This window comes from Physeter macrocephalus, chromosome 4 (assembly GCF_002837175.3).
Source record: "Physeter macrocephalus isolate SW-GA chromosome 4, ASM283717v5, whole genome shotgun sequence".
Lineage (NCBI taxonomy): Eukaryota > Metazoa > Chordata > Mammalia > Artiodactyla > Physeteridae > Physeter > Physeter macrocephalus.
Genome location: NC_041217.1, coordinates 67,948,136 through 67,955,415, shown reverse-complemented (window position 1 = coordinate 67,955,415; position 7,280 = coordinate 67,948,136). Strand labels below are relative to the sequence as shown.

The 7,280-nt window shown below is 38.5% G+C and overlaps 1 non-coding gene across 1 annotated transcript; it reads left to right on the top strand.

Annotated features, from left to right (window-relative positions):
* The first annotated feature begins 5,934 nt into the window (after positions 1 to 5,934).
* TRNAN-GUU (transfer RNA asparagine (anticodon GUU)) lies at positions 5,935 to 6,008 on the top strand. Its single transcript has one exon. It is a non-coding gene; the product is annotated as a tRNA-Asn (tRNA).
* Positions 6,009 to 7,280: the final 1,272 nt, after the last annotated feature.

Genomic DNA, 7,280 nt, shown 5'->3' with positions numbered 1-7,280 from the left:
TTTATCACTGTTATCTGTGGAGTGGTTAGTCCTATGAAAACTATTCTTCCATTATGGAAACTGGAATTGCTTTTAAATTTTATTCATAATGTTTGAAGTTCAGAAGTTTCTAATTTCATGTAGTCAAATATTTTTCCTAGTAGTTTCTTTCCTAACTTTTTATATACATAGAAAAGTCTTTCCCACCCCAATATCAGATCAGTTTTTAACCTTTATTTTCTCATAGTAATTTTGTTCATTTTTATTTTTTGGCATTATCTCTTTAATTCTTTTTGAAATTATTTTGAGATATAACATAAGGTAAGTCCATACCTCTACTCATCCCTCCGCCTGATGGTTCTCTGTTCAATTTATCCGATAGCCCACCCCCCAATCACTGATTTGAAATCAGTGATTTGACATTGTTGATGAGTACTAACCCATCCATCCTACTCAAACAAAGCAAAACAAAAACTCTGGGACATCCTTGACTCCAGCCCCAGCTTGGATCCAGGAAACAGTGGTGAAACTAGAAGATATCGAGCTTCCTTTTAGATATTACAGCTGATTTTGAGTCAAAGGCTTACACTCTTTTACTCTGCTGTCCTTTGTGTCATTTCCTGCACATGCTTTTTGATATTCAACTATGTGAGTGATGTCCCACTCTGATTTCCAAAACAGTTTGACAGCAGACCCACCTTGAATCATGAGATGTTAATCATGAATCCAGGAGACTGCAAGCTTTCTCTTAGATATTGAGGATGATTGGGACGGCACAAACTTTTCTCTATTACACTGGTTGGATCTTTTCCACAGGAATTTGGGAGAAGGAGTCCAACACAAGGACTTGGAGCCCTTTCCCCACCCCCCACAGGTTGTCATTTATGAACAAAAACATGCACAGACCCTTGCCACAGCTTATCACACCATAACCACATCCGTAGCCCACTATTACCTAGTTCTTTAGAGCTTTTGATCCCCTCATACCCTAAAAGTCCCATACTGAGGGTAGAGATGGGAAGTTTGTTTGCTTTTATTTTAATTTGGCATTGATTTTATTTTATTTTTGCTTTTTCAGTTTACTCACTGCAGTGGATATGTGGATTGGTTTGTTCAACACCTATTCCAATGGCATTCTGGCATTGTTGTAGTGGCCTGTGCTGTAGTGGCCGGAACTATATTTTCTAGATTCCTCTGCAACTGGGGTTCCAGATATGATTTACTTTCACCAACCAGATACACTTTAGTGAGATTTTGATTTGGAGCCGAGTTACATGGGAGAGAGGCAGGAATATAATTTTGCTGATATAAATGGTGGCTAATACTGCTTTGTTCTAGAACTAGAGATTGTGAAAGCTTTTAAATTTATTTTGCACCAGTGTTTACTGTATAGTGTGGTAGTCCAATATACAGAGTAGTTTTGGGGGAGTTATTCCTGGAAGTCGGCCTGGAGTCTGTTTTTTCGGTTTTCCCAATGCCTCATTAATTATCTGTACCCCTCAATAAATACTTTGTATTTAAACAAGCTAGAGTAGATTACCTTGTTTGCAATTAAGAACTCTATGTGCTCATCTTTGAATGAGACGTAATCTAAGAAATCTATCTAGATCTGGTGTTTGTCCATAAATATGGGGATAGAGTCTTTTTGCTTCTCCCTCATTGTCCACTTAAATGCTATTATTTTCCTCCCAGATCTTAAGCAGAAAGGCTAGTTTGCATTAACAAAGATTAAATTTTAACAAAACAATTCACACAAAACAGCACATTATAAATATAAAACGTAGAAAATAATAAAATGAGCATCCCTGTATTTCAATACCCTGTTCAAGAAAGAAACAGAACAGAAGAAGACTTCTATGTCTCTCTCTTTGATGCATTTCTCTCCTTCCCAATAAGGAGTCTTATTTTGGATTTTATATTTATTATTCCTTTGGCTTTTATAAATTTCACTACATGTGTATGTGTTATCAAATAATATTTGTATTTTCACACTTTTAAAGTTTATACAACTGGTATCAGGTGGTATATATTCTTTTGCAACTAGCATTTTTTCCACTAAATATTATTTTTATGGAATTCATTTATGTTGAAACACAGAGCTAGGAATGGTATTCTGAAGATTTAAAACAGTTACAGGAATATACGTTTCAAATATTCTCTATTATTCTTTAATTATATATATAGATAAGTGTGTTTATGTATCTTATAAAACTGATTTCCGGGTAATGTAAGGGCAAATACTATGTCAAATCTTTCTACTCATCTCCAAACTAGCTGATTTTTAATAATTGTTGGTTTTGTTTTATACAGGTGTCACTAGCTAAATGATGCCGCTACCTGAGCCCTGGTTTAACATAGGGGAAATACATCAAATTCCTCCAATTCCTTTCCAATAAATTGATAGTCATTAGGTAACTTGTCTCAATAAGCAGAAAATTTTTTCCTAAAATTAGGAAAGGATGGGTGTTGATACTGAATCCCTTGTCATCTTCTGTGGAACTAACAGCAATTTTATTAACATTTTTTTCTAGCCTTTAAAATATTGTCTAAGGTTTTATATATCTGTTATCTGTATTATACAAAAACGATTTATTGGAATGACATGTATAATTAGGTTGACCTCAGCCATTCAGGCTGCATGAGGCAACATAATGTGGTGGTTAAACACATGGGCTCTGTTGTACTTCCTGTGTTTGAATCTTGGCTCTCTGTCTCAGTTTCCTCATCTGTAAAAGGGGATAATGATGATAATTACAATTCCCAAATGAGTTAATAAATGTTTAGAATGGTGCCTGGCAATGCACAAGCATTAATTATTCATTTTATTACTAAAACAAATTTAAATGCCCATGGTGGGAGGATGTTTGGGATTAAAAAACAAAAGCAAAAACAAAACCTCATCACAGGAAAGGAAGGTGAAATAAAACATGGATGGAAAAAGAGAACAACTGCACCTCAGTCATCCCTTAGCCCCCGATTTTTCTTATGCTCCAGTGCCAGAGTGCCAGCAGAGGCCACAACACCTGGCTGATGCCTTCATTGTGACCTATTACTGCCTGCCTGCCCTCTCTGTTATTCCCTGACTCTCTTGGTGCCAAGATTGCGTGGAGGCTGCAGTTCCCACAAGTGGCCACAAACAAGGGTGACTACAGAGGTGTACTGAGTAGTGGTGGGTAGCCACTGTCTTGGAGGGCCAAACACTGGGCACTTATTAACTGGACCATGGTTCAGGTAGCCCTGTCCTGGGAGACGTACAGGGACAGGGACCTATATCCAGGATCTGCAGTAGGCTGGCTTAAATTAGACCTGCAGGTTGGGAGGCATTGAGTGGCCTCCTTGGAAGTGACTGCCTACAGTTTCTTAGAGTTGGCCAGCAGTGTTATGGGGTGGGTTTCTGGGGGTGTCTAGGGAGAGCCAAAGCAGAACTCAGAGGATGATTCTTTCTGAGGAGTTAATTGGTATGGCACTGACCACTCAGAATAGTTACTAGCTATATGTTTCCCTCATTGTAACAGGATTAATTGCATTTCAGAAGTTTTCTGTTGGTTTTTTTTTCTAACAGATTTAACGGAAAATACTGTTTAACACATATGCTAAACATTGATGGTTAGTACAGTATTCCTTTTCCCAAGTGCACATGTAAAACCTTGAGCATTTGATAATTCTGGTATGTTATATTTTTATTACTACTCTCTAAGTATTTTTCAATTTTCGTTCAATTTCTCTTTGATCCATGAGTTATTTAAAAACAGGTGTTTTTAAAATTTCCAAATACGTGAGGTTTTCAAAAGTTATTTTTTGTACAGTAATTGCTTTCTGAGTTAAACTTCATTCTGTTCAAAGATACATATGTAGTAGTGCCAATTCCATGAGTACGTTAAGACTTGTTTTATTGACTCATATGAAGTCAATTTCCATAAATATTCCATGTGCATTTGAGAAGAAAGTATAACCAATAATTATTGGTTGCAGAGTTCTCTCTCTATATATATATCTATTAAATCAAGCTTGTTAAATGTGTTTATATGCTTTTTTTCCCCTTCTGCTTGACCTATCAAATGCTGAGAGAAGTATGTTGAATTCTCCCACTGTGGTGATGGATTTGTCAATTTTCCTCTTGGTATAATAATTCTTGCTTTTATATTTTAATAGATACATATGTGTTTAGAATTATTATATGTTCATCGTGAACTTAATCTTTTATTAGCATATGGTGACCATCTTCATCCCTAGTAAGGCATTATTTCTTAAACTTTATTTTGTCTGATATTATTGATATATAGCTATACACCAACTACCAACTTTCTTTTCGTTAGAATATTCCTGACATATCTTTAGCAATTCTTTTACATTCAGTCTTTCTGTTTATGTTTTAATGTCATTCTTCTAAACAAAATAAAATGTATTTTAAAAATCCACTTTTGTCTTTAACTGGCAAGTTTTCTCCAGTTATATTTATTGTGATTACTGATATATTTTGGATTTATTTACCACCCCATTTTGTACTTTCTTTTTGCCTCAGTTTTTCTTTGACTCTTTTTTCCGCCTTCTTTTGGATTGCTGTAATGTGTACATGCAAAGTGAAGCATAGGAAATATATGTATATTTAGAATAAACTTGAAAGTTATTTTTAGTTTTTGCAGCCAATCCAATAGAGGAGATGAAGATGAGAGTAGTGAGTCCCAAACTTGGACTTCACAGAGGAGTAAAAATTTCCCCCAGACGCTGGTGACCAATATAGGGTTGCCAACTTTTTATTTTGCCAAGTTAGGAAATTGATAAAACAATCGCAGCCACATCAACTATCATCTATCCTCATCATAATTTTATAAAAGAAAGGACATTTAAAGTGTGAAAAAGCAATGCCAGCTTAGAGGTCATTTAGCAAACTTCTCTGAGATACACACACACACACACATATATATAATTTATGCACATACATCTCTGTATTTGTGTGTATTCTCATTTCACTGGAAATCATTGAAAACTTTGACCTGCACCTAAACTGGAACCCACTAATTAAGAGGATGGCGGTGCAGAAGGAAGAAGGTTCTATGTGGAGGGTTCAGAGGCGCCCTGGGGCTTGGGCAACAGAGAAAATGGCTGCTTAAGTGTGCTTGGGTGCAGCGAGGAACCGGTGTGGTAGCCGGGTTGGGTATGCCTGGGGTGGAGGTGATGTGATTCACGAAGCCCGTGGCTGTTAAATGGCCCAAGAACAAAGAGAGGAGCTTCTCTCTAAGCTGGAGAGAAGAGGAGAAACTTATTAGGCCCAGCACTGACCAGGATCCCTAGGTTGATTATGTTGGATAACGGGCCTTGGGTAGTTGGATATGGATTATGTCAGAGTGAAAGTCCTTAAATTACAGGCATTTATAAATCCTGTGTCCTGTCTGGGTGCCTAATATGCTAGTAGAAACCTTTCAAAACAGCTGGGGTTGAAGAATAATTTTGTTATGTTACGCTCCCTTACTTAGATATAACATTTTGCCGGACATGATTGGACGTGTGACGCAGTTATTTTAAAATTTCACAATAATAAGCTTATTATGAGTTAACACTCGCGCATGTACACATGAATGCATAAATTGTCTAGATCAGCAAAAAAGTATATTGATATACTTCTCAGGGCAAAACCAAGTGAACTCGTGAGCCCACAGAGAGCATTCATTTTGGGTTCCCCAAAGACCCTTCGTTCATTCGTTCTCGGCTGTTCTCGTTTTCTTAGCATCTTCCGGGTAGAAAGTGAGTTCTCTCCCAGATCTAAGTAGGTGCTAGCGCAGGTCCTAGGGAAAAAGACCTGCTTCTCTCGGGGCTACTAACTGTCCTGGTGCGCTGGAACGTGATGGCTCCACCGGTTCCTACGCCAGGCTCAACCAGAGTTTTTTTGAAGACGCAGAGAACACTACGGGATTATTCGTCAGTGAACTACATTGGTAATAAAGAGGGTTACTGTCTGTCTCTGTAGCGCAATCGGTTAGCGCGTTCGGCTGTTAACCGAAAGGTTGGTGGTTCGAGCCCACCCAGGGACGGAATCTCCTCTCTTTTGAACCCCGGGACGTGTCAGTGTCACTCCACGCGGGCTCCGGGCCAGCCTACCACGTGTTTTGCTTAAAAGTTTCTAGTCTACATGATTAAGGTTGCAACTAGCAATACAATTTTTACTTGCTCGAGTAAGGTTCTACTAAAATTGCATCATGAAACTGATGCTTTAAAAATACCAACCAGAGGAAGTGAGTATTCATAATCCCAAACTGAAATCTTTTACCCAACATCTGCCTGCCTTGCCTTTGTACTTGTATTTCCTAACTCGTGAAACGGGCGTTTCCAGATCCTGGGCCCTTAGTCATGCTACGTCCTGCTGGTTACCAATTTCTGGAGAACCTACTTTCTAAATATTTGAATAACCATCTTCCTCTTCAGCCTGCTGACATTTACTTCCTCATTACTTATCCCTTCGGTTACTGCAATAACTACCTAGCCGCCTAGGCAGTTTCCTGTCTTCAGCTGTCCTCTCCTTTCCAGCCTCCAGGTAGCTGCCAGAGAGGCTTTCTTTAGAAAAGACCTGTTTAAAATCCCTCAATGGCCTGCAGGGTAGACTACAACCTCCTTAGCTTGGAAGGCAGTGCCTTTCATAATCTGGCCCCTGAACTCTCTCCTCTCCTTCACTGACTCTTTAGACTTGAACTGAACCAAACTACTTTCTTGACCCCCTTCTCTTGCTTTTGAATCTTTGCACATGGGCCTTCAGCACTTCTCCTTTTTGCCTGACAAACTCCTAGTCATCCATCACCACAACACCAAAAATTAAGCCTCTTTTCTGCAGCCCTTTCTTCATTCTTTATTTACGTGTTTTTTTTTTTTTTTTTTTTTTTTCTCACTAAGAATGAAAGTTCCTCCAGGGAATGACCCTGGGTCGTTCATCTTGGTATCTTCAGCACCTAAACTCAAGCTTGGCACATTGTAAATACTAAATAAATGTGAGCTGAATGTGCAGCATTTCCAAATGCCCTTGTCTGATGTCTGAATCTCATCTAATATTCCTGTACCAAGCTTGAAATGTCTTGGCATAAAGCTCATAATTGACACAATTAGACTGGCCAGATACCTCCGCCCAGGCCCCACCTCCTTCCTAGCTCTTTCCTGCCCCATGCTCTCAAACTACCTCTAATTCTCATTCATCCTCCTATCCAATACCACCTATGAAATTTTCCCTTTGCCCCGTTGTCCCAACAAGATTTGGTGAATTAGCAAGCTGACTAATTCATATGAATTGTGGTGAGATGGTTGCTGAGACGAGAGGG